The 5,651-nt window shown below is 38.4% G+C and overlaps 1 long non-coding RNA gene across 3 annotated transcripts; it reads left to right on the top strand.

The window, feature by feature from the left end:
• Positions 1–160: 160 nt before the first annotated feature.
• On the top strand, positions 161–5,635 carry LOC147753723 (uncharacterized). 3 transcript variants are annotated; one of them, XR_015310327.1, is made up of 3 exons: positions 161–259; positions 1,209–1,541; positions 5,038–5,635. It is a non-coding gene; the product is annotated as an uncharacterized LOC147753723 (long non-coding RNA). The 3 variants fall into 3 exon arrangements; XR_015310326.1 differs by lacking the exon at positions 161–259 and having other exon boundaries at positions 287–1,541; XR_015310328.1 differs by lacking the exon at positions 161–259 and having other exon boundaries at positions 287–2,255.
• The last annotated feature ends 16 nt before the right edge of the window (positions 5,636–5,651 follow it).

The raw sequence follows: 5,651 nt of genomic DNA, 5'->3' as shown, positions 1-5,651 counted from the left end.
AGCTTAACTTGTAGTTCAAGAACACAGAATAGTTACACTTGAAATATCCAGTTATTCCTTGACTGTTTTTGTATATATATATATATATATATATATTCCTTCTTTTTTTTTGCAATTTGAATAAAAATGCTTACACACGTCGTTCGAGTTGGGTGAAACCGACTAGTCTCATGTAACATTGTACAGATAAGGAAAATATTTTTTAAAGGAGAGTGACAACAAAGCGAAAGCTTTTGCATGCACAATCGCAACCAAAATGGTAGAAGTACGCCGATTTGCATGGCGCGATACATTTTTGTTTTTATTTTTAGCTTGTTTTTATCCATCATCATATGCATATATATATAGAAGACAACATACAAGTACTCTCTCATTTTTAGTCAAAAATTATTAGTGATATTACTAATTCTGCTATCTTGGTAATGGTACTAGCGGCATTGGACGCTAGCAATTTTGGCGCTACTAACAGTTTCTATTTTGCACTAATGTGACTAGTAAGGGACGAACTAATTGTGGTGCAAGTTCATTTTTATAACTGCGGCCTAGTAAAGCTCTGTCTGGGCTGTTGAAAGTTGTTTTTTTTTGGTGCTTGGGAGGTTACGGTAGATAATCGGGAAAGAGTGGCTATATCTATGCGATTTGTTGGCCGATTACCGGTTGGGTCACGCCTGCACTTCCTTCGTTATAAATGATAAGGCTGTCACGTTTGTTTAACACAGCGGATTGTGATAGAATAATAGAAATAGGTTCAGAAAGCTGTGCTTCTCATAAGTAAAACATCGAGAGAGATGTTTTGAAAAAAAAAAAGTGATCATTACCTGCATCATATGTCCCAGCATTAAACCCTGCATTTATTCCGCCAAATTCAGTGTAGTGCACAAATTCAACTAGATTTTTATCGTGCCTTTTAGTTACATAAAAATTAGCGATACTCGTTATCCATTGGAGGGTCTACTATCCTCACCTATAGAAACATCGAAACAATTTTTTTTACTGCCTTCCTAGTTCCTGTTGTTATAACTTTTCTATGAATTATATACTACCTTTAAATCTGCTATTCAACTATTTAGTTTTATTTTTTAGCTCCTTTCATTTTTTAAAAAATCCTTTTCATGCTTGGTCAATCCCTAACATTTACTGGCAAAATACCTATAATTAACGCCAAACAAACAGCAGTCCTGACATGATTGTCCCGATCTATTTTACAGATGTGTAATTGTCATTATTACGATAATGGAAACTATGCCAGCCAGTTATGCGGGTTCACGAAATAACAGATAAAGGGATTACGCGAATTACCTTGACGAAGTCTGCCTTGGTTGCCCCATGTATAACAACTACTCCACAGGCTACTACAGGCCATACTACCCCACAACAGAAGCAGCAGTAGGAACGTTAATAGCAATTGACGATGACAATGACATCAACGTCGGCATCTCCAACGGAACATTAGAGAGGGACGATGAAACCGCCACGAAGGCTAGCGCTCGCAGTAGCAGCATCGGCTGCCTAATCCTTGAGATTGCTCTCCTTCTCCTAAGGTAATAACACGGAACCAGTGCCGGTGGTAGGGATACATCACACGCGTACACTACAGAACGAAAGCAAGATGGAAAAGCTTCAACAAAATCAATGTTAGGAAAGTCTATAATTATGTGCATATGCGTGTATTTAGCTAGCCTATCAAACAGGCCTTCAAGCAAGAAAGCAGCTAGCTGTCCGATCGAACATATCTCCAATTGACTAAATCTGTGCGGAAATCTATTTGTTTCTGAGAAAACGTTCTTCCGGATCACCCAGAGGCGGCAGGGGAAAACGTCAGAATTCACAATGAGGGAACCACGAAAGAGGTGGCGGACAAAGAAATCAGAAAGACTGCAAAAACAATATGAAATGGATAATACGTTCTAGGAACTGGCTGGCATTTAGGGTAAAGTACAGGGAGGATCCGTACATGTTTTGGTAAATAATAGACAAGCGTTTTCGTGAACGACGTTTCCTAGTGGAACGAAAAATGCGAGATCGGACCTGATATAATAAGCAAGAAAACCCTCAAATCAACATTCAGTCTACGCAATGAACTGGCTATTGGACATTCTAGAAAAGACTGTGAAGATAATTGTAGAAGTAATTTGGTGGCGGAAGTAGAAGACAAGGGTGCTCTGCCAGAACGAAATACAGATTCCGAATACCGATCGACCAGGATAGTCCTTAGAATCGTATTGAACAAATTAGCGAAGAGGAGGCGGAAAAAGGTATCCAAAACAAACTTCGGAAATTTTAAGTCGTGGTTCTACTTGATGCCCGTATTCAGTTTAATTAACCGCATAAAAATACTGGAAGTAGTGGTAAAAAAAATCACCGTATCGTGGTTATTATCAAGTAAAATATAGAACATTAGATAACAGTAAAAATGCTACAGGTGTGGTACCGATATGCTTGAAGCTTCTGTACAAAAGAGTTCCACAGTTGAAGCTTCAAGAAGACACCAAGCTAATTGCGTGCGCAGATAGCTTGTCTATCGCATTTAAGACGAATGACGCAAACGAATTATAAGGGAGGGCAAGTTTAGCCTTCGAACAGGTTGCCCGATAGATTAGTCAAAATATGGCTTGAGCTCGTACCAGAGACCGATATGAAGCGATCCTACACTAGTTGGATAAAAAAATTTATGCGAAAGTGGAACCACATAAAAACATCCAGAATAGACCCATAAGTTTACCTCTTATTGCAGGATGTGGCGTTAACAAAAGCAAGAAAAGATATCCTGTGACAGTCTGACACAGGCACTGGCTACACACAGATACCTTCAGAGATACCTTTTAAAGGAGACTTTAAAACTTAGTAAGATATATTGCCCACATGCAAAAAAGAGTAGCTGAGAGAAGTAATAACAAACTTAACAATGGATCTTCAAAGACTTGGCAGTACAGACCTGTGGGAAAGATGAACATTAAATACATAACTTCCTTAAAACACTACGTAAGAGAACGTAATGTACATAAATTGCGTTCCCGCGTAACGGGAGCGACGTGACCATCAATAATTGCACGTACTAGTGTTTCATTGATGACGAAATGTCCCTCTATGCTCCATCTCCTTACAAAGTTAGATTAGCATTAAGTTCAACAGGGTCTTCTTTTTCTGCCCTTCCGTACAGGCCCGTTTTTTGACTGCGGTTTGACTGTGGCTAGACAGTACATAGAGTAACTTAAGCTACTGTAGTAAACACAATAAGTTACTGTAATGCCTAATAATTTAAATTTCGAACATTAAAGAATGAAAAAAATCTCTGAAAACACTGACAGTGCTGCAATTTTATCCTTCAGAACGGGCCTCAGATGGCTTGTTTGAGAGAAGCGGCGGTAGGATACGCCATCTAAGCGGACAAAGCCGAACGAACCTAAATTAAAATTTTGGGCCACCACTCAGTTTTATTGTTTGTGATCTACCCCGAAATTAAAACTTTGCGATAAATGTATATTGTTATATTTGATAATAACAGACACTGATATATGTTGCAAGTATTAATATTTCAAAAATTGAACAAGTGCCAAAGTCGTTTCTCTTTTCTGGTGGGTTTTTCGATCTAATTAAGACGTCGCCCAGAATGATCTTGAGCCTGAAATAAAATGTCTGTAGGCACGAGCGGCGTTGTACTGCGTACCCTTAAGATCCGCTGCACCTAAATCGAAAATACTGAGCATAACAGAGTAATTAATACAATCACTCTAATGAACGAAAGAGTTCGTTCTGTTCGTGCATACAAACCCAAATACAGAAGAAAAAAACTGATGTAGAAACGCGGCACCGTTATCTCAGTTTACATGAAGCTAAAAATTACAAAAAATGACCAGTAGCATGGAAATTGCAGTTACAATGGAAGCTATGGCTAGCAAACGCAATTTACAGACCAAATTTGTAGAAATAGACTATACAGACTTACGACCCAAATAAAGGACAAATGAACTACCCGGTCAGTCGTCATAAATCACTACGTGAATGATTAATAAATTCAAGTCTACGGTGAACGCACTACGGGTACAGTTTCGAAACGGAGATCGATCAGATTCATGAACCTGTGCTTTTTCTCCTGAGATAACGTCATGTTGTCTTCTAGATTGCATCTAAGTTGCTTGGTTCATCTGCTATTCGTTGGCATTAGAATTATTTTGCAAAAATACGTTAGGGAAGTTTAGGAAAATAATAAAAAAAAAAAGTTGAAAATTAGCGTTAAAAAAGGGAAAAACAAGAACTGGACCATATGAAAAATTATATGATATCTTAGCAAGTAATTATATTTAATAAGCACTTTACACAGACAACTAGTGATTGGAGTGACGAGTGGCGTTCAAAACAACATGTGTCGGCGAAGTCTACAGCTAAAAAGCATCTAGCTAGCTGGTAGAAAAAGTAACAGCGAAGGAGGTTATTTCTGGATCTGCCCGAAACATCAAATGCCAGAGCTTAGCAAACTTTTATTTAAAATGTGTGTATTTTGTCTTTTATAATTTGGGTCTGGGAACTGATGTCCATATACAATGGGAATCTTGAAGGTCAAAAAACTGAAGCGGAGAAGACGCCGAACATTTAACGAAAGGTTACCAGTAATGAAAATAATAAGTACTTTAGAATATAGCTGGCATATTCACTATCAGGTGCCTTTAAGGCTAACAATAGGCCCTTTTTGTTATACCCGCCCGCTTCGTTTTATCATTTCCCTTACTAATTAGGAAGTTCGCAGTGACTGATCGAATTCCGTTAAGCGTGTTATACGTAGCCCACCAATAACAAAAGTTAGAAAAGTATCTAATCTATTCTATGGTTGTTTCCCGTCCATCTTGTAGCTCCCAGGACTCGGAGTTTTAATGCGATTAAATAACTTCGTCAAAAGCTCTGACTTCATTCAAAGACGAGCAATTAGATTTATAGCAATAGATAAATTAGATTGAGCTACATTTGGCGCCACTCTCTACGGATTTTTCCCATCTCCCAACAAACGGTTTAATTCCGTATCATCAACCCAAAATTTTTCAGGTTTCGCGTCGGAAAGCTCCTCCAACTTGCTCTTGCGACCCACTTCATCGTCAACTGTGTTGTAAGGCGAATCTAAAAATGTGTTATCGTCCCGTTACAAAACAATCATCACTCGGGCTACCGCGAAACGGTTCTAACGCCCTTAACAATGCTTTTAATTGTTCAATGGCAACACGTCAGCCGTGTCATATATCGTGAAGAAGGATGACTTTGCCTCTTCTATAGGATCTTTTCTGTTAGATGGCCTTATTCGTTCGATGTAAGTGATCCTGTTTTCTTAACTATGCCACTCTATGCCAATCCCGTCGGATGCAAATGATGGTCTTCGGAAGATCGCGGTCTGACTTACTTCTAGGCTTTTCAAGCTATCGATTGATTTGTTTGCTTCACATGGACATAAAAGTGTCACTTCTTGTCGTTCGTCATAAAAACTCAGTAAAGAAATAATCAAACGGCGAGAGGAAAGCGGACATTAAAGGAAACGTTTTTGCTTACACGTTAGGCTTATAGTTGAAATAATGATTCCAGAAGTAAAGGTTCAAGTAAAAACAAACCTAACTCACGTTTATAGTTCTCTGTTTATTCGCGCTTGTTTGTTTTTCTCGTTCATATAT

This window comes from Varroa jacobsoni, unplaced genomic scaffold, assembly GCF_002532875.2.
Source record: "Varroa jacobsoni isolate VJ856 unplaced genomic scaffold, vjacob_1.0 scaffold_272, whole genome shotgun sequence".
Lineage (NCBI taxonomy): Eukaryota > Metazoa > Arthropoda > Arachnida > Mesostigmata > Varroidae > Varroa > Varroa jacobsoni.
This window is presented reverse-complemented; position numbering and strand designations above follow the sequence as displayed.